We start from the raw sequence: 22,386 nt of genomic DNA, 5'->3' as shown, positions 1-22,386 counted from the left end.
GGGAAGTGTGTGGCCCTCCCAGGTTCTGTCCTGTGCCAGGCTGGACCAGGCCAGCCACACTGAGAACCACAGCTAGCAGGAAGAGCCATTCAATGGGAACAGTCCACAGGCCCCTGCTGACATTAGCTCCCATGTGGGCCCAAAGTGGGCTCTGGTCTGGTCAATATCCAATCCCACATCCTGGATACTGGTGAGGGGAGAGGCGGGTCCCCTTCTGCCGAGGCTACAGCCAGCACCCCCATTCCACCCCACTCCGCTTTTGTGTTTACCCGCGTGGGTGTCCTGGTTCAGAGACCTCAAGGGAAGAGAAGCCCAACAGCTGTGTGTCAAACCACCTCAGGCAGTTCCCAAAAGGAAAGCTGGGAACCAGGAAGCAGGAGCCGGCACCTCTGCACAGGGAGCAGGAAGGTAGAGCTGCGTTGATCTCCTAGCAGCCAAGCTGGCGCATCAGGCTGAGGGGATGGGTGTGTGCACAGTTTTCCAGGGGCTTTTTGTTTTGCAATGTTTTCCACTTTCACATTTCTCAAAAGCTAAAATGTGACCTTGGGTGGGTCCCAAAGCAAACAGACAGTGGGCTGAACGTGGCCCTGGGCCAGGCAGGGGATTTGCACTAATGGCCTGGGCTGTTTCCACCCACCTGAAGGTGGACCCTCATCTGTGCTAAGGGACAGTGAAGTCCTTTGTCACCCTGGTCACAAACAAGCACAAGCTGCCTTTGGAGACACCCCGTTGAGGCGCCCAGCTGGCCACTCAGCGGTTCACAACTTTCCTCTATTTTTTTTTTTTTTTTTTTTTTTTTGAGATGGAGTCTTGCTCTGTCATCCAGGCTGTAGTGCAGTGGGGCAATCTTGGCTCACTGCAACCTCTATCTCCTGGGTTCAAGCGATTCTTCTGCCTCAGCCTCCTGAGTAGCTGGGATTACAGGCATGCACCACCATGCCCGGCTAATTTTTATATTTTTAGTAGAGATGGTGTTTCACCATGTTGTTCAGGCTAGTCTCGAACTCCTGACCTTGTGATCTGCCTGCCTCGGCCTCCCAAAGTGCTGGGATTACAGGCATGAGCCCCACCCCACCCCTTTCCTCTTTTACCTAAACATGCAGTCGCTCAGACTTCCTTGATTGATGCCAGTTAGTGGGGGGACTTGGAGGCAAAGGAGGGTGTGGACGTCCTATTTTGACAAGCTGGAAAAAGACATGGAGCCCGGAGCAGGGACTGCCCTCCCCTGTGTTCATTATCCACATGCCAAAAAATAGAAATTCCCCTCCCCTGGAGGCTTGTCTTCTGAAGGTCAAACCCTTCAATTCTTTCCAGACACAACCCTGGTAATTTAAGTAATGATTAGACAGGATGGGCTGGACAGCTGGGGCTGGGGAGGGGTGCTTAGGACAAGGGACGCCTAATTCCAGGCTGGTGCTCATGAGCCTTTGTGCAGCTACAGGAGTGACGCTAGGCTGATCCGACAGGAGAGCTGTTTCAGACAGCAGAGTTCCTTGTTCTCTTTGCTCATTGCCCTAAAGTCCTGATCACGGCAATGTGACTGGCATCTTGAGAATGAGTTAAGATGTCATTTTTCCTTCAAGGCACCATTTGATGATCCTAGCAGTCCCTGAAGCTCACCATTTTGAAACTGAATGGGTAACCAAGTGATTACCTTTATAAGGGCTGGAGAGTTGGATTTTTAAATTTTATTTTGTTACATATTTTTTTTGAGACAGAGTCTCACTCTGTCGCCCAGGCTGGAGTGCAGTGGTGCGATTTTGGCTCACTGCAACCTCCACCTCCTGGATTCAAGAGATTCTCCTGCCTCAGCCTCCCAAGTAGCTGAGATTACAGGCGGCTGCCACCACTCCCAGCTAATTTTTGTATTTTTAGTAGATACACGGTTTCTCCATGTTGGTCAGGCTAGTCTTGAACTCCTGACCTTAGGGGACCCGCAAGTTTGATTTTTTAATGTCTCTGATACCTCAACGCATGCAGGCTAATACTGAAATTATTTTAAAAAACAAAATTGAGGGGCCGGGCGCGGTGGCTCACACCTGTAATCCTAACACTTTGGGAGGCTGTGGCGGGCGGATCACCTGAGTTTGAGAGTTCGAGACCAGCCTGACCAACATGGAGAAACCCCGTCTCTACTAAATATTTAAAAAAAAATTAGCCGGGCATGGTGGTGCATGCCTGTAATCCCAGCTACTCAGGAGGCTGAGGCAGGAAAAGTGCTTGAACCCGGGAGGCGGAAGTTGTGGTGAGCCGAGATGGCGCCATTGAGCTCCAGTCTGGGCAACAAGAGCAAAACTCCATCTCAAAAAAAAAAAAAAAAAAAAAAAAAATTGAAAGGGCCCAGAGAGTGCTCCTTTCTGAGCAATGAGGAGCATACAAGCGGCTGGAGGACATACCTTTTCTTTTCTCTTTTCGCATCTTCCCTAGAACTATAATCAGCAAGGTTCTGCACACAAAAATCCTCAAGAAATGCCCGCAGGCAGACCTCTCCCATCTGAATCGCTGGCAGATGCAGCAGAGCACCCCAGGGAGGGAGCCGGGTGCATTGCAGCAATGGAGGGCCAGGAAGGGCACCATCTAACACTCCACCTCCTCCTGGCTGGGCACAGCAGGCTGATGGGTCCCTTGAGGGACAGATGGTCCCGATGCAGAGTTAAAAGGACACATCAGTCTTCCTGACTCTGCATGGCCTAGAAACATCTATACCATCAGGACGTGCGGCATTTGCAAACAAGCACAAACCATTTAAGACTGGCTTCAGTGGCTCACGCCTATAATCCCAGCATTTTGGGAGGCTGAGGCGGGTGGATCACCTGAGATCTGGAGTTTGAGACCAGCCTGACCAACATGGTGAAACCCTGTCTCTACTAAAAATACAAAATTAGCTGGGCGTGGTGTCACATGCCTGTAATCCCAGCTACTCAGGAGGCTGAGGCAGGAGAATTGCTTGAACCCGGGAAGCGGAGGTTGCAGTGAGCTGAGATTGCGCCACTGCACTCCAGCCTGGGCAACAAGAGCGAAACTCCGCCTAAAAAATAAATAAATAAAAAACTGAGTTCCGATTCCAATTGCTGTGTGACAAGTATCTGCCATTACTTGACTCTCAGATTGAGAATTTTGAGCTTCTAAAGAAAGAAAACACTCAATAACTGCAAAAGATGATAAACTCAGGGTTGGCTGTGCCTCCTTTCAGCTCTTGGCAGGCGTAAGTGTCATTCCTAAGGGAAGAGGCATGTGCAGTCCCACTAGCAGATCTGTCACCTCAGTTTGCAGCCTTTAGTGGTATAGGAGCCACACCGCCTGGGAAAGGCTGAGCGGGAGCCAGAAGCCACAGCAAAGCCCAGGACGCTGAAGGGCGTGCTTGTCTCAGAGGTCTGAGTCTTTTTTTTTTTTTTTGAGACAGGGTCTTGCTCTGTCACCCCAGGCTGGAGTGCAGTGGCGCCATCTCAGCTCACTGCAATCTCCACCTCAAATCTTTTTTTTTTTTCCAGATGGAGTCTCACTCTGTTACCCAGGCTGGAGTGCAGTAGCGCGATCCCAGCTCACTGCAACTTCCACCTCCTGGGCCCAAGCAATCCTTCCACCTCAGCTTCATGAGTAGCTGGGACTACAGTCACGCACCACAACCCCCAGCTACTTTTTTTTTGTTTTGTATTTTTTCTAGAGACTGGGTCTCACTCTGCTACCCAGACTAGTCTCAAACTCCTGGACTCAAGGAATCTGCCCACCTGGGCCTCCCAAAGTGCTGGGATTACAGGCATGAGTCACACCTGATCAATTTAGTTTTTAAAAGCATGCTTGGAGCCGGGCGCAGTGGCTCACGCCGTAATCCCAGCACTTTGGGAGGCCAAGGCGGGCAGATCATGAGGTCAGGAGTTCGAGACCAGCCTGGCCAACATGGTGAAACCCCGTCTGTACTAAAAATACAAAAATTAGCTGGGCATAGTGGTGCACGCCTGTAGTCCCAGCCTCTTGGGAGGCTGAGGCAGGAGAATTGCTTGAACCCAGAAGGCAGAGTTTGTGGTGAGCCGAGATCGTGCCACTGCACTCCAGCCTGGGCAGCAGAGCGAGACTCCGTCTCAAAAAAAAAAAAGCATGGTTGGGTGGCTGTCTGGGTGACGGCTGCTGCAGGAGGGCAGTGTGGCAGGTGGTTTCTCATCTGCAAGGACCCTGAGCAGAACAGCAGGAATCTAATTCTAGTTCTAAACCAACAGCCTGCGTGTCATGTATGCTCAAGGAAGGCTGGCATGTCACCCGTGAAAATGGTCTTCACAGACGTGGAAAACTAAGCCAGATTTACCAACCAGCGCTTGAGAAAAATGTCTTTTAGAATGAGAGACTCAGATTCCTTAAAAAATTAAGCATAGGGTTACTATATGACCTAGTAATTCTACTTCTAGTTCTGGTCTGTACCTAAGAGAGATAAAAACATGTCCACACAAAAACTCGTCCAGGAATGTTCATAGAAGCATTATTCACAATAGTCAAGAGGTGGAAACAACCCAAATGTTGATGGATGACTGGATAAAGAAAATGTGGCCTATTCACACAATGGAATATTATTTGTCCATAGAAAGGAATGAGGTCCTGACACACGCTACAGCGTGAATGAACCTCGAAAACGATGCAGAGTGAGAGTCCAGATGCAAAAGGTCACCTATTGTATGAGTCAATTTCTATGAAATGTCCAGAATAAGCAAATTTGTAGACAGAAGGCAGGTTGGTGGTTGCCAGAGACTCTGGGGAGAGAGAGAATGAGGTAGAACTGCTTACTGGGTATGGGATTTCCTTTTGGGGTGATGAAGATGTTTTGGAACTACATAGATGTAGTGGTTTCACAACATTGTGAGTGTACTTAATGCCACTGATTGTGCATTTTAAGATGTTATGTGAATTTCACCACAGATTTATTTATTTTTCTTTTTATTATTATTATTTAAAATGTCTGCTATTTAAAAAGGTATCTTGGCTCACTGCAACCTCCATCTCTCTGGTTCAAGTGATTTTCCTGCCTCAGCCTCCCCAGTAGCTGGGACTACAGGCACGTGCCACCACGCTCGGACGTGGTAAGTACTAAGAGGACTCCTGAGTTTGGCCTTGGGCTATCCCTTAAGAAAAGCTGCTTTCTGGAGAGAAGGCAACAGGTGTACACAAGGGTGCCTGCCTAGGGAATGGCTGAGGGCCGCATCTACTTCCGGGGTCATTTAGCACTGAGGTTTCCAACTAGGGAGCACGTAGGAATCACCTGCAGAGCCTGTGCCCCACTGCCAATGACTATGACTTCACTCACTGCTCTGGAATTTTTCATTTTCTTTCTATCTTTTTTTTTTTTTTTTTGAGACAGGGTCTCTGTCACCCAGGCAGGAGTGCAGAGGCACAAACACAGCTCACTGCAGCCTCAACCTCCTGGGCTCAAGCAATCCTCCCACCTCAGCTTCCCGAGTAGCTAGGACCACAGGGGCATGCCACTGTGCCCAATTTTTTTTTTTTTTTTTTGGTAGAGACAGAGTCTGACTATGTGGCCCAGGCTGGCCTTGAACTCTTGAGCTCAAGTGATCCTCCCACCACAGCTTCCCAAAGTACTGGGATTATAGGCATAAGCCACTGTACCCAGCCTGGTCTGGAATTTTCCAGAGTTCCCCAGTGATTCTAATGTGCAGACAAGTTTGGGAACTACTGACTTAGTATAAAGGAAGGCTGTTTTCCAAGTAGATGAACAAACTAAATAAGGACTCAGGGAGATTTGTGTAATTGCCACAGAAAACTTCTTGAAAGGCATTAGGCCGTGCACGGTGGCTCACACCTGTAATCCCAACACTTTGGGAGGCTGAGGCGGGCGGATCACTTGCGATCAGGAGTTCGAGACCAGCCTGGCCAACATGGCGAAACCTCGTCTCTACTAAAAATACAAAACTTAAACGAGCATGGTGGTGGGCGCCTGTAATCCCTGCTATTCGGGAGGCTGAGGCAGGAGAATTGCCTGAATCCGGGAGGCGGAGGCTGCAGTCAGCTGAGATCGCACCACTGCACTCCAGCCTGGGTGACAAGAGCAAAACTCTGTCTCAAAAAAAGGAAAAAAAGAAAGGCATTAGGAACTATAGTGATCCCAGTGACTATTTCACATCTGGAAATGAATCAGGCATACTGCAGAAATGACACATACTATTATAATCTCTCCCCACATCCTCCCAGACACTGGCGTGGGAATGTGGGAACAGTGACAGCACTGGCTGCCACCCAGGCTCTACGAGAAGCGGGGTCAGGCCTGGCTTTGCCGTTCCTGCAGTGGCTCCCGCTAGGTGGTGTCAAAGCAGGCGCTCTCGTGAATTAAAAAAAAAAAAAAAAGCTAAATTAAATCCTATTTCCCTGTTGAACAGTAATACAATTTTGAAAATGCATTTTTCTTAAGAGCTAATTGGTATTTAATTACTGAGGGATTCTATTTTCCCCGGTGTGTAAAATGAAGATAAACTTACCTTCCTACCATGAGGACTTTGAGACCGCACCCTGGTGGCCAGCTAGGATGTTAGCCTGGAATTTTCCTGCTGCCTCCGCCTCTCGCCGCACTGTTATTTCCCAATATGGGTTAGGTTTCTAAGAACCTGCCCGTGTTTCCATGGTGGTGGTTTTGGAATAGCAGCTTGAAATGTGTGAAGGAATGGGAAAGGAATGATGAGAAGAGAATGAAGGAGGAAGCCATGGACCAGTGGGGAAGGGGAAGGACGTGCTGGGAAGCTCTCAGGTCAAGGCTACCTGGCTTAGGAGTTGGCTCTATGCACAGTCTGGAACTTGGGCTCATAACGGTGTCCGACTTGTGTCTTTCCACCAGCCCTGATATCCCATTTGTGTGAACCCTTCCTGGATAATCACTAGAAAGACAATTTTTCATCCAAGAAAAGAGCATATGTTTCTGAAAGCACTTGACTCCCTGGGGAAGTGTTCACATTATCTGCTTCTGAGTAATGAACCATCCTAAAGTGCAGTGGCCTGACGCAGTAATTTACTAACCCCCATTGTGGGCTGCCGGCTGATGGGTCTCAGCTGGGTGGTCCTCACTTGGAGTCTCCGGTGGTTGCAGCGTCAGCGGGGCTAAACATCTGAGACAGCTCCTTACCATGGCGATGATAACAGGCGCTGGCTGTCAGCTGTCAGCTCAGCTGGGGCTGCTGGCCAGAGTGTGGCCCCTCGCGTGACATGGCGGCAGGGCTCCAGGAGGGAATGTCCCAGGAGCAGTCAGTCCAGGAGACCCAGGCCGAAGCTGCAAGGCTTTTCATGCCTGAGCCTCAGACATCCCAGAATGTCCCTTCTACCACTTTTTGGTCAAGCAAGTCACTGAGACCAACCCAGATTCCAGGGACAGGAATTAGAATCCCCACTGCCTTGTGAAAAGCAGTTCATGCTCTGTCGCCCAGGCTAGAGTGCAGTGGCGCAGTCTTAGCTCACCATAACCTCTAACTCCTGGGCTCAAGCAATCCTCCTGCCTCACCTCCCAAGCAGTTGAGACTACAGGCATGCACCACCACCACCGGCTCACTTCCCTCTCAATACAAGCGGCTAACATTTATCCAGCTCTTGTTTTGTGCCGGCACCGGGCTAAGCGATGCACATATGTAGCCAGTTTCATGAAGGACACATGTCCTGTTAAAGTGAACATTAAGAAAAGGTTTAATTTTCTCTGATAAACACCACCAGCTCTGTTTGCTCGAAATCCCCATTTCCACTGAGCTTAAGGTTCCCCACGAGGGCACTCAGTATGATTCCACACTTTTCTAGCCATGTTTTGCTATTAAGACAGCCTAGCGCCGGGCACAGTGGCTCACACCTGTAATCCCAGCACTTTGGGAAGCCGAGGTGGGCAGATCACTTGAGGTCAGGAGTTCGAGACCAGCCTGGCCAACATGGTGAAACCCCATCGCTACTGAAAATACAAAACTTAGCACAGGGTGTGGAGGTGCATACCTGTAATCCCAGCTACTCACGAGGCTGAAGCATGAGAATCGCTTGAACCAGAGACGGAGGTTGCAGTGAGCCAAGATTGCACCACTGCACTCCAGCATGAGCGACAGAGTGAGACTCTGTCTCAAAAAAAAAGAAAGAAAAAAAAAAAAAGTCAATCCTGTCTCAAAAGACCCTCATCCCTTCCCAGCACAGGCACCAACACTGGGGTGAGGACGCGGCACATCTCTCCCCCACTGCCCCGTCCCTGTGCTGATTCTGTGAGGCTGCGGCAGGAAGGAGAGAAATGGAAAGCAGACGTGTTTCCCGTGGGGCCTGGTGGGTGGTGGCGCTGCTTTCCCCTTGCTGGGGGCTTTGTTGCAGATACCAGGCTTTCTCAAGCTCAGCACTGTTGATGTTTGGGGCCGGCTCATTCTCTGCGGCAGGGGCCTGTCCGTGCACTGTTCCTCAGCGTCCCTGGCTTCTGCTCACCAGATGCCAGTAATAGCCCCCAAGTTGTAACAACCAAAAATGTCTCCGGACCTTGCCAAATGCCCCTGAGGGACACACTTGCCACTGATTGAGAACCAGGGGCTCTACTGATTTGTGTGGCCAAGGGACAGCTGCTCAGGCCTGCTGATGAGAGGCTGTCTCCTAAGCGGCTCCCCTGGGTGACACATTCTGCTGACTCCAGGAGGTGGCCTCATGCCATATTGCTCTGAGAGGGTACCCCCACCTCCAGTCCCGTAATCTGCAGGACTGGGATTCCCATACTCTGGACTCGACCATACTCTAGACTTGACTCTGGGCCCTTAGGTTCAGCATCCATCTTCTGAAGGGGTCCAGGTGTGGTGGCTCACGCCTGTAATCCCAGCACTTTGGGAGGCCAAGGTGGGCAGATCATTTGAGGTCAGGAGTTCAAGACCAGCCTGACCAACATGGTGAAAACCTGTCTCTACTAAAAATACAAAAATTAGCCAGGTGTCGTGACCCACACCTGTAATCCCAGCTACTTAGGAGGCTGAGGCAGGAGAATCGTTTGAACCTGGGAGGTAGAGTGCGGGGGTCCATCCCGCAGACCCTGACCCAATGACAGATGAATAACTTACACTGACACAGATATTCTGCTTGTCAGTCCAGCTAAGGGTCCGGGCCCCTCACAGATACCAAGGAAGGTGCTGTAAAGAATAGCATCCGTGGCCTTGAGTGGCTGGCCCTGCTGGCATTTATTCAGCACACATTAAATGACAAAGGTCTCAAGTAAACACCACTAGAAGGTAATTACCGTTGCTGACCCCCCAAGTAGACAGCAATCTTGCACCCATGGATGGTCAAAGGTTAGTCTTAGGACCACGTGGGTAAACAAGCTATTTAGATAGACTCCTCTACATTCCTGTGTTAATTACCCTTGCTATAGCTCAAAGAGGATTAGGCTGCCTTCAACCATAACTCTATTTTGAGGCTTTTTGCAAAAACCTTCAGGCCTTCCAAGAAAGTTTGTGTTTATTTTACAATTTCTCCAACCAACCTGACTGAAGCCCTCCAGTGGAGGTTGCAGTGAGCCGAGATTGTGCCACTGCACTCCAGCCTGAGCTACAGAGCGAGACTGGTCTCAAAAAACAAACAAACAAACAAACAAAAACATCTTCTGAAGGGATAGGTGGTCCCAGCCCTCAGTGCTTGCCAAACCTTAGGAGCCCCAGGGCAGAGCAGCCAGTGCACAGCCAAGAAGGCAGCCAGCAGGGACACAGGTGTGCTTCCCTGTCCTCCCACACACTGGATAGACAGTGATTCTACTGTGTCCCTAACCCCCACAACCTCCATCTGGTTTCAAGAGAAACCACTCAAGTCCTCTCAAAAGACTAAGGCTTGGCCGGGCACGGTGGCTAAGGCCTGTAATCCCAGCACTTTGGGAGGCCGAGGCGGACAGATCACTTGAGATGAGGAGTTGGAGACCAGCCTGACCAACATGGTGAAACCCTGTCTCTACTAAAAATACAAAAATTAGTTGGGTGTCATGGCAGGCACCTGTAATCCCAGCTGCTCAGGAGGCTAAGGCAGGAGAATCACTTGAACCCGGGAGGCAGAGGTTGTAGTGAGTCGAGATCGCGCCATTGCACCCCAGCCTGGGTGACAGACCGAGACCCCATCTCAAAAAAAGAAAAAAAAGAGTGAGGCTTGCTCCGGCATGGCTCATACTTGTAATCCTAGCACTTTGGGAAGCCGAGGCAGGCAGATCACCTGAGGTCAGGTGAGAGAAAGAGAAAAATGAGGGGCTGGGCGGGGTGGCTCACGTCTGTAATCCCAGCACTTTGGGAGGTCAAGGTGGGTGGATCACCTGAGGTCAGCAGTTCGAGACCAGCCTGACCAACATGGTGAAACCCCATCTCTACTAAAAATACAAATATTAGCCAGGTGTGGTGGCAGGCGCCTATAATTCCAGCTACCCGGGAGGATGAGCAGGAGAATCACTTGAACCTGGGGGTTGGAGGTTGCAGTGAGCTGAGATCACGCCACTTCTTTCCAGCCTGAGCGAAAGAGCGAAACTCCATCTCAAAAAAAAAAAAAAAAAAATGATTGAGGCCTTTTCTCAGACACCAGCTCTCCCCAAAAGGTGGCTCCTTCCCTCACTTCGCTTCCTTTCTTTCAGGGCAGGTGCAATGACATTTGACACCAACTACCTGGGGTTGGGCCGCAGGTGACACCTTCCTCCACAGGACAGCCCTCACTTCAGACACCAGCTGCAAGTTTAGGGTCCTCACTTTTGACCAGATGGCCTCAAATTCAGGGGTTCCCACCACCCCCTCAGATTCCTAATTCACTAGAATGACACAGCACTCAGGTAAATGCTGAAGTTTCATTTACAGTTTTATTACAGCAAAAGAACATGAATCAGAACCAGCCACAGCCAGAAGCACTGTGCCCGGGCTGGGTGGGTCACCGGTGCAAAGTACTGTTATCCTCAGGGTCACCTTAACCCTCCTGGTACCTCCATCTGTGACAATACACAAAGCATCGCTAACCTGGGAAGCCCACCCAAGCCTCTGTGTAGAGTTGTCCTTGGGGTTTTATATGCAGGCATGATGGAGAAATCATACACTACACACTGAACTCAAGCTCCAGCCCCTCCGTCCCCGGAAGTCAGGCTGATAACAAGTGGCTCAAAGACCTAACCTTCTAATTTTGTTTTCTTTTTCTTTCTGCTTTTTTTTTTTTTTTTTTTTTTGAGACAGGTTCTTGCTCTGTTGCTCAGGCTGGAGTGCAGTGGTGCGATCACGGCTCACTGCAGCCTCAAACTCCTGGGCTCAAGTGATCCTCCCTTACAGTCCCTCTTAAGGGACCATAAGCGTGCACCACCACACCCAGCTAATTTTTAAATTTTATTTGTTTGTTTGTTTTGAGACAAGAGCTCCCTCTGTCGCCCAGGCTGGAGTGCAGTGGCAGGATCATAGCTCACTGTAGCCTCAATCACCTTCCGTCACCCAGGCTCCACAGCCGCAGCCTTGTAATCTCACGGTTGGTCTTCCTGGACCTTGAGTCGTTTGCATAAACGATTGGGTGTCCTCCGAGGCCCGATCATGAGTAACACAGACACTACTATCACTCAGGAAATTCCGAGGATTTAGAGGTTACTTCCCAGGAACCAGCAACAAAAAAGCCAGTGGAATTCTCAATTCCACACAGGGTTGACGGTGTCAGCATCGAGAGGCATCTCCCAGCCAGCCCCCTCAGTGGGTGCTTCCCTGAACCAAGAATTGGGGGTGCATTTTATTCTCAGTAGTGGGCTCTCCTAATTCCTGGAAAAGGTGAAGGATCCCACAGGGCACCTCACTCCTCCTTGTCATCCACTATCTATCTCATTTAGCTCTCACAGCAACCTCCAGGCAGGGTCAGGCATGAGCCACTGCACCCAGCCTTTTTTTTTTTTTTTTTTTTTTTTTTTGAGACAGAGTCTCTCTCTGTTGCCCAGGCTGGAGTAAAGTGATGCGCTCTCTGCAACCTCCACTTCCTGGGTTCAAGCAATTCTCCTGCCTCAGCCTCCCAAGTAGCTGGAATTACAGGCTCGCGCCACCACGCACAGCTAAATTTTTGTATTTTTAGTAGAGATGGGGTTTTGCCATGTTGCCCAGGCTGGTCTCAAACTTCTGACCTCAAGTGATCCGCCCACCTCGGCCAGCCAAAGTGCTGGGATTACAGACGTGAGCCACTGCGCCCGGCCTAAGACTTGATTTTATACATTTTAGGAAGACAGAAGTTACAGGAAAAGACATAAATGGACAGAGGTAAGGTATACATTGGTTCAGCCCAGAAAGGTGGGACATCTTGAAGCGTGGGTTGGTTTCCAGGTCATAGGTAGATTTCAACATTTGCTGATTGGCAATTTGTTGAAAAGCTTAAGCTCTGCCTGAAGAGCTGAAATCAGCTTGAGTTATGGTAAGTGGTGGGTGGTTGTGGAAGCCGAACTTCTTGTCTTGTAGATGAAGCCTTCAGGTAGCAGGCTTCCGAGAGAAGAGATGTGAATGTCGCAGGTGCCAGTCTTTCTGGAGAGACCTGAGAAGAGAAGGGGATTCTCTACAGAATGCAGATTTCCCCCATAAAAGAAAGCGTTGCAGGGCCATTTCAAAATACGTGAAAAAAATGTATTTTGGGAGACCAGGCGCGGTGGCTCACGCCTGTAATCCCAACACTTTGGGAGGCCAAGGTGGGTGATGGATCACCTGAGGTCAAGAGTTCAAGACCAGCCTGGCCACCATGGTGAAACCCCGTCTACTAAAAATACAAAAATTAGCTGGGCATGGTGGCGGGCGCCTGTAATCCCACTACTCGGGAGGCTGAGGCAGGAGGCCAAGGTTGCAGTGAGCCGAGATGGCACCATTGCACTCTAGTCTAGACAAGAGCGAAACTCCGTCTCAAAATAAAAAAAAGGAAATATACTTTGGGGAAAATCCTTTTGTTACTGGTGGAGGGTGTCCAGGTTCTTGGTGTCTTAAATAATTGTACAAAACTCACAAAGAAAGAAAGGAAAGAATGAAGCAACAAAAGCAGAGACTTACTGAAAACAAAAGTACAGGCCGGACGCGGTGGCTCATGCCTGTAATCCCTGCAGCATTTTGGGAGGCCAAGGCAGGCGGATTACTTGGGACCAGGAGTTCGAGACCAGCCTGGCCAACATGGTGAAACCCCGTCTCTACTAAAAATACAAAAATTAGGCCAGGTGTGGTAGCTCACGCCTGTAATCCCAGCACTTTGGGAGGCCAAGGCAGGCAGATCACGAGATCAGGAGTTCAAAACCAGCCTGGCCAATATGGTGAAACCCCATCTCTACTAAAAATACAAAAATTAGCGGGGTGTGGTGGCGCGTGCCTGTAGTTCCAGCTACTCAGGAGGCTGAGGCAGAAGAATCGCTTGAACCCAAGAGGCGGAGTTTGCAGTGAGCTGAGATCGTGCCACTGCACTCCACCCTGGGCAACAGAGCGAGACTCTGTCTCAGAAACAAAACAAAACAAAAATTATCTGGGCGTGGTGGCGATGCCTATAATCCCAGCTACTCAGGAGGCTGAGACATGAGAATTTCTTGAACCTGAGATTGTGTCACTGCATTCCAACTTGGGTGACAGGGCAAGACTCTGTCTCAAAAAAAAAAAGAGAAAAAAACAAAACAAAAGTACACTCCACAGGGTGGGAGCAGCCTGAGCATAGGGGCTAATTTTGGGGGGTTTAAATACCCTCTAGAAGTTTCCACTGGTTACTTGGTGTACGCCCTATATAAATGAAGGGATGAAGTAAAGTTACAAAGTCATTCACTCGGTGTACGCCCTATGTAAATGGAGAGGATATTTCCTGTCATAGTTGAAGTGTTTCCATTTGATTCAGTTCTAGGAAGTCCTTAGATTCCCTGCTTCCAGATCCTATTCTCCCGTCTCACTTTGATTGCCTTTTTTTTTTTTTTAAGAGACAGGGTCTCACAGCTCACTGCATCCTCAACCTCCTGGGCTCAAGGGATCCTCCCACCTCAGCTTCCCAATTAGCTGGGAATACAGACATGAACCACCATGCCCAGCTAACTTTTGTGGTTTTTGTAGAGATAGGGTTTCACCATGTTGCCCAGGCTGGTCTCGAATTCTAGGCTCAAGCCATCCGCCCGCCTTGGCCTCCCAAAGTGCTGGGATTACAGGCGTGAGCCACCACGCCCGGCCTTATTTTTTTTACTATTTTATTTTTTGAGACAGGGTTTTGCTCTTGTTGCCCAGGCTGGAGTACAGTGGCGCCATCTCAGCTCACTGCAACCTCCGCCTCCCAGCTTCAAGCAATTCTCCTGCCTCAGCCTCAGCCTCCTGAGTAGCTGAAATTGCAGGCATCTGCCACCACGCCTGGCTAATTTTTTGTATTTTTAGTAGAGATGGGTTTCACCATGTTGGCCAGGCTGGTCTCAAACTCCCGACCTCAGGTGATCCACCCGCCTCGGCCTCCCAAGGGAGCCTGGGATTATAAATGTGAGCCTCCATGGCCGGCCCATAGCTACCTTTGGACATTTGCATTGTTTGGGGGTTTTTAGCTCTCATAGACCTGGACCCTCTTGAACTGACAAATTTGGCACACTTGAGCCAAGAACCTTGTGACTTCCTGAATCATTTGCCTCCTGAGTTCTTATAATGTCTCCTTAGTGTTTGCCTCCTGCCTTCTCAGCCCCTACGGCCCTGGCCTTTTTCCTTGCTCCATTTCTGTCTCTTCCACCCCATCTTGCCAGTGCAGCTATGAATCTGGCCATAGGGGCAAGGAAGCATGTCATTTGGCAGGAGCTTCTGCGGTGCACAGAGAGAAGGCACTAGAAGCCCCTTGAGGGTTTCCACTTGAACCAAAGTCTTCAATGATGTTCGGGCATTTCAGACACCCTGAAATGCCTCCAAAGACTCCCACCAAGAGCTACTGAAACCGAGGCATAGGTGAGGTCGAGGACTCAGTGCCTTGTGATTCCATTTCGGATTTTCCAGAGACCAGCCCAGCAGCTGCTGCCTACCACTGTCCTTGCTGAAGCTGGGAAGGGTCACTCCCAGCAGGCTTGGCTCTGTCTGCCTGTATTTTGCTCCTGCCCCCAGCATGGTTTCTGGTACCCTATAGAGAGAATCAGCTTAGAGATCCAAGTTGGTATTATTTTTAGAAATAAAGATCACTCAGTCCCAGCTTGCTGAGGCTTGTTTGGAGAATGAAAACAGGGAAAGGCCTCATATTTTTCCAAAGTTCAAGTTGGAGTGGCGCAACGTGGATGCAAAACTTCTGAATTATTGCCTGAAATGTTCTTTTTCCTTGCAAAGACTGACCTTGTCTTCCAATTAGTTCCTCCCTTGGGGACAGGGCTGAGCAATCCTAAACACACCCCTCTTTGTCTTGTCCTGTTTGTTCCTGGACAATATTTCATGCCAAATCTGTACTTATGCCACCCTTTGTCCTAGTTTCTAGTACAGAGGAGATCTTTCTATAACTCATGCTGAAACTGGCCCGGTTAACAAGCAGCTCATTTTTTAAAACTTGAAAACTGAAATAGGATTGTAGATGCAAAATGTCATTTTGTGGAGGCACAGCTGTCTTTGTTCTTGCAGGAGATATCCAGCGGGTCTGGAGCCTCAAGAGTCAGCCTGGTCTTATAAAGAGAAACGGTAAAAAAAAACAAAACTGGTCAAGTGAGGTCTCACTTCAAACATCAAAAAAGACATGTTAAGGCCGGGCGCAGTGGCTCACGCCTGTAATCCCAGCACTTTGGGAGGCCAAGGCAGGCGGATCACAAGGTCAGGAGTTCAAGACCAGCCTGGCCAATATGGTTGAAACCCCATCTCTACTAAAAATACAAAAATTACCCAGGCGTGGTGGCACATGCCTGTAATCCCAGCTACTTGGGAGGCTGAGGCAGGAGAATTGCTTGAACCCAGGAGGCGGAGGTTGTGGTGAGCCGAGATCGTGCCGTTGCACTCCAGCCTGGGCGACAAGAGCGAAACTTCGCTTCAAAAAAAGAAAAAATCCCTGACGCATCAGTAAAAATGAAGACTCTGTGAAAGTTGTCAGAAGCAAAATTGAGTCACTTGTGTTAAAACAAAACAAAAAACTCTGACAAATAGAGCTGGGAAAGGCTATAAAGAGAAGGTTCCTATGCATAAATGCCAGATAACAAAAACTATCACCGAAAACTCAGCAAAAATCACAGCCTTGCACAAAGGCCACTGAAACCTTACACAAAAAATACTTCTGCGAGGGCATCTGCCCAGCAACTGCCTGTACGACCTGGCACTGGGTCACACTTGTTGTTGATCCTTGTAGCCAAGGAAAATTATCCCAAAACAATTGTGTAATCCCCCTCAATCTTCCTCTAAAAATGTTTGTCCTCCTTTACCTCGTTGGATACACACATAGTTTACTATGGCACACATATTTCCATTGTCATGCCCAATCCCAAATAAACATTGCTTTATTTCAGAGTCTCTCTCTCTTTTTTTTTTTTTTTTGAGACAGAGTCTCACTCTGTTACCTAGGCTGGAGTGCAATGGGGCGATCTCGGCTCACTGCAACCTTAGCCTCCCGGGTTCAAGCGATTCTCCTGCCCTAGTCTCACTAGCAGCTGCGAATATAGGCGGATGCCACAACACCCAGCTAATTTTTGTATTTTTAGTAGAGACAGGCTTTCACCATGTTGGTCAGGCTGGTCTCAAAACTCCTGACCTCAGGTGATCTGCCCGCCTCGGCCTCCCAAAGTGCTGGAATTACAGGCATGAGCCACCATGCTGGACAATAAATTCTGTTTCACAAGATTAAATCTGACTCCAAGTCCTCTGCCAGGACTGGTACATAAAAGAGCCCCAGGGCTTTCCCCAGTTCCTGAGCTTCAAGGAGAGCCTCTGGTCTTTATTCTTTCCTCATCTTTATGAGAGTCCCCAGGGCACTTGCTGGAGTCCCCACCTCCTTGTCCAACTGTCCCTTCAATTTGTGAGGACTCCCTCTCTCCAAAGCTGGGGCACTCAGGGATACTCCAGTTCTTGCCTTTGGGAATTTAGGCTTTCAATAATAAAAGCCTCAATTCCAGCTGCTCGGGAGCGTCATTTGAGCCCAGGAGTTTGAGTCCAGCCTGGGCAACATAGTGAGACCCTGTCTCTTAAAAAATAAATAAATAAAAATAATAAAAGCCTCTTAAGGGAGTCTCAGGTCCTCAGACATGTCCCTGTGCGCCTTCTTTCTCTTAAGACATGCAGGAAAATATGACCCAGATAATGTCTAAGTCAGGTTATTTTGCCACTTTGTTTATGAGCATTTCCCCATCATCAATGATTCTTTTAAAAGCAAACCTTTTTTTTTTTTTCGTTTGAGATAGTCTTGCTCTGTCACCCAGGCTGGAGTGCAATGGTGTGGTCTTGGCTCACTGCAACCTCCACCTCCCAGGTTCAAGTGATTCTCATGCCTCAGCCTCCCGAGTAGCTGGGATCCGAGGTGCTCGTCACCACATCTGGTTAATTTTTGTATTTTTAGTAGAGATGTGGTTTCGCCATGTTTGCCAGGCTGGCCTTGAACTCTTGATCTCAGGTGATCCACCTGCCTTGGCCTCCCAAAGTGCTGGGATTGTAGGCATGAGCCATTGTGCCAGACAAAGCAAACGTTCTTTTTTAAAAATTTTTTAATTTATTATTCATTTATTTAGAGACAGAGTCTCGCTCTGTGGCCCAAGCTAGAGTGCAGTGGCGCAATCTTGGCTCACTGCAACCTCCACCTTCCAGGTTCAAGCGATTCTCCTACCTCAGCCTCCTGAGTAACTGGGATTACAGGCACCTGCTACCACACCTGGCTAATTTTTGTATTTTTAGTAGAGATGGGTTTTGCCATGTTGGCCAGACTGGTCTCAAACTCCTGACCTCAGGTAATCCACTAGCCTCGGCCACCCAAAATGCTGAGATTACAGGCATGAGCCACCGTGCCCAGCCTTGTTTGATTGATTGATTGATTGATTTTGAGATGGATTCTCACTCTGTTGCCCAGGCTGGAGTGCAGTGGTGTGATCTCGGCTCGCTGCAACCTCCGCCTCCGGGTTCAAGCCATTCTCCTGCCTCAGCCTCCCGAGTAGCTGGGATTACAGGCGCCCGCCACCACGCCCAGCTACTTTTTTGTATTTTTAGTAGAGATGGGGTTTCACTATGTTGGCCAGGCTGGTCTCGAACTCCTGACCTCGTGATCCGCCCACCCCGGCCTCCCAAAGTGCTGGGATTACAGGCGTGAGCCACCGTGCCCAGCTCCAGCCTTGTTTTTCTTTTTAAAGTGATGGAGTTTTATGATGCTGTCCAGGCTGGAGTGCAGTGGCTGTTCACATTTGTGATCCTAACTCACTGCAGCCTTGAACTCCTGGGCTCAAGGGATCCTCCTGCCTTAGCCTTCTGAGTAGCTGGGACCACAGGTGTGGGCTACCACACCTAGCTCCTAAAAAGCAAACTTTCTGATGGTTGCCAAATACTCCATTGTTTGGAGGCATCATCATTTGTATAGCTATTCTGTTATTTGGGGGCATTTCGGTTGTTTCTAATTTTTTAGTGGCTAAATTGAGTAGGTGGTCCTGAGGCCCAACGTGCTATCTTTGGGCATTGAGCAATGAGCTGTTTCTGTCCCTTCACTTCCCTCCTCAGGTACACAGACCCCTGCAATGCTCCCATGGGAGGGGGGACTGCGGGGGAAATGTGGGTCACAAGCATTGCAGAGGGCTTTGAGCATCAGCCTCTTCTGAGGAGGACGTGGGAGAAAGCAAGCCAGACCATGGCAGGCCTGCGTGTCAGGCGGGATGCGTGACACCCTAGCCAGGCTCAGCATGCCTGCTTTAGTCTGTCTGGGCTGCTACAAAATAGACTGGGTGGCTTAAACAACAGACACTTACTTCTCACAGTCCTAGAGGCTGGAAGTCCCAGATCAGGGAGCCACATGGTCGGGTTCTGGTGAGGGCTCTCTTCTAGGCTGCAGACGGCCACCTTCTCCCTATGTTCTTACATGGCAGAGAGAGGAGAAGCCCTGATGTCTCTTCCTCCTTTAGGGGCACTAATCCTATCATGGGGTCCCCACGCTCATCTAACTGCAGCTCACCTCCAAACATTCCACCTCCTAGTCCCATCACACTGGGGGTTAGAACTTCAACATATTAATTTTGGGAGGACACAAACTTTCAGTCCATAACAATGACCATTGGCCACCCTGGGCATCCCCACATCATTGCAAAGCCCATGCTTGTGCTGAGGAGTGGGACCCTGGAAGTGTTACCGGTGGAGGGTGTCCACGTTCTTGGCATCTTGAACAAAGAACTGGACAAAACGCACAAAGCAAGGAAAGAATGAAGCAACAAAAGCAGAGATTTATTGAAAATGAAAGAAATGAAAGTACACCCCACAGGGTGGGAGTACGCCGAGCATAGGGGCTCAAGAGCCCCGTTACAGAATTTTCTGGGGTTTCAATACCCTTTAGAGGTTTCCATTGGTTACCTGCTGCACGCCCTATGTAAATGAAGGGAATGAAGTCAAGTTACAAAGTCATTCACTCAGTGTATGCCCTATGTAAATAGGATTATTTCCTGTATGCCCTATGTAAATGGAGAGGATATTTCTTGTCATAGCTGAAGTATTTCCATTTTATTTTGTTCTAAGAAGTCAGCGTGAATTGGCCTTACGTACCCTGCCTCCAGACCCTATTCTCCTGCCTCAGAAGTGTTTCGCACTCCCCTTTTCAGCAAGCATTTATTTTTAATTTTTTTGAGTCAGAGTCTTTCTCTGTTGCCCATGCTGGAGTGCAGTGGCTCAATTATAGCTCACTGCAGCCTTGGACTTCTGGGCTCAAGGGATCCTCCTGCCTCATCCTCCCAAGTAGCTGGGGCTATAGGCTGATGAACTTTTTATTGTTGTTATTGAGACAGAGTCTCACTCTGTTGCCCAGGCTAGAGTGCGGTGGCACGATCTCGGCTCACTGCAACCTCTGCTTCCTGGGTTCAAGTGATTCTCCTGCCTCAGCCTCCGGAGTAGAAAGGACTACAGGCATGTGCCACCACACCTGGCTAATTTTTTTTTTTTTTTTTTTTTTTGAGATGGAGTCTCACTCTGTTGCCAGGCTGGAGTGCAGTGGCTCGATCTTGGCTCACTGCAACCTCCGCCTCCCGGGTTCAAGTGATTCTCCTGCCCCAGCCTCCCGAGTAGCTGGGATTACAGGTGCGCCACCACCCCCAGCTAATTTTTGTATTTTTAGTAGAGATGGGGTTTAAGCATGTTGACCAGGATGGTCTCAATCTCCTGACCTCGTGATCTGCCCACCTCGGCCACCCAAAGTGCTGGGATTGCAGGCCTGAGCCACCGTGCCCAATCTGTTTCGTTTTTTTTTTTTTTTTTTTTTGAGACGAGGTCTCACTCTGTTGCCCAGGCTGGAGTGCAGTGGCACAATCTCGGCTCACTACAACCTCCGCCCCCCGGGTTCAAGCGATTCTCCTGCCTTAGACTCCCAAGTAACTGGGATTACAGTTGCCCGCCACCACACCTGGCTAATCTTGTGTGTGTGTGTGTGTGTGTGTGTGTGTGTGTGTGTGTGTGTGTGAGATGGAGTCTTGCTCTGTTGCCCAGGATGGAGTGCAGTGGCATGATCTCAGCTCACTGCAACCTCCGCCTCCCGAGCTCAAGCAATTCTCCTGCCTCAGCCTCTTGAGTAGGTGGGATTACAGGTGTGCGCCACCACATCTGGCTAATTTATTTATTTATTTATTTACTTTTTTGAGACAGAGTTGCGCCCTCGCCCTGTTGCCCAGGCTGGAGTGCAGTGGCACAATCTCGGCCTCCCAAGTTCACACCATTCTCCTGCCTTAGCCTCCCGAGGAGCTGGGACTACAGGCGCCCGCCACCGTGCCTGGCTAATTTTTTGTATTTTTAGTAGAGATGGGGTTTCACCGTGTTAGCCAGGATGGTCTCGATCTCCTGACCTCGTGATCCGCCCGCCTCAGCCTCCCAAAGTGCTGGGATTACAGGCGTGAGCCACTGCGCCCGGCCACATCTGGCTATTTTTTTGTATTATTAGTGGAGACGGGGTTTCACCATGTTGGCCAGGCTGGTCTCGAATTCCTGACCTCGTGATCCACCCACCACAGCCTCCCAAAGTGCTGGGATTACAGGCATGAGCCACCGTGCCCAGCCTAATTTTTATATTTTTAGTAGAGACAGTGTTTCGCCACCTTGGCCCGGCTTGTCTCAAACTCCTGACCTCAGGTGATCCACCCACCTCAGCCTCCCAAAGTGCTGGGATTAGAGGAGTAAGCCACCACACTCAGCCAACACCTGCCTAATTTTTGTATTTTTAGTAGAGATTGGGTTTCGCCATGTTGCCCAGGCTGGTCTTGAACTCCTGACCTCAAATTATCATCCGCCTCGGCCTCCCAAAGTGCTGGGATTACAGGCATGAGCTACTGCACCCATCCCGTTCCCCCTTTTTTTTTAAGAAGGTAACAAGGTTTTTGTCAGGGTCCATGAGCTGGACATGTGTGCAGTGGTTAATTTGGCCTAGGCTGTGTACCCACTGTCCTTTTTTTTTTTTTTCTAGAGAGCTATTGGAATAGGGACCAGGCTGCTGCAGGCTCAGGGCAGCTCAACTTCCAAATCCTGTAGCTTCAGGCTTGTGGTCCTTCATGACATGCTGAATCACAATCTACTGCTCCCTCAAGCCCAATGTCACCACAAGCAGAGTCTCTAAAGGACATTCTCAAAAGACGGTACTGTCAATGTGAGAGGCACCTCTCCTCCCCTCAATTTCTGGTGCAGCTGATAACTAGAGACCTCAAATGCTTCCCTGGGCTTTACTTTCTACTTCAACAAGTACTGATTGCAGGCCTCTGGAGCCCACACACTGCCCTAGACACTGGGAAACACGGAGCACTCAGGAATACACGATCTTGGTGGGGCGTGATGGCTAAGACCTGTAATGTCGGCATTTTGAATAACTGAGGCGGGAGGATGGCTTGAGCCCGGGAGGTAGAGGCTGCAGTGAGCCGTGATCGCGCCGCTTCAGTGAGCCGTGATCGCGCCACTGCACTCCAGCCTGGGCGACAGAGCGAGACCCTATTTCAAAAAATAAATAAATAATAATAAAATTAAAAAAAAAAAAAAGAACTCACGATGTGGCCGTAAAATGGGTTACAACCTAGTTAGGAAAATAGATGTTTGCAAAGGTAAATAAATATGCAAGCATCAAAACAATAACAACAACAACAAAAATTTAAAAAATGCAAGCATCTACATGTGGCACAGTCCCGCGGGCCGGGAGGCTTACTGTGGTTGAGGTCACCAGAAAGATTGTGGAGCAGACGCATCGCGAGTGGGTCTCGGAGGGGTGGCGCATATGGAAAGAGGGGAAGGAGGGCTTTTATGATTGAAAGCGAATACCGGCAAGAGGGCCTTTGGCACGTTCAGGGAA

Source organism: Pongo abelii, chromosome 19 (assembly GCF_028885655.2).
Source record: "Pongo abelii isolate AG06213 chromosome 19, NHGRI_mPonAbe1-v2.0_pri, whole genome shotgun sequence".
Taxonomy (NCBI): Eukaryota; Metazoa; Chordata; class Mammalia; order Primates; family Hominidae; genus Pongo; species Pongo abelii.
Note: the sequence above shows the minus strand (reverse complement) of the source record.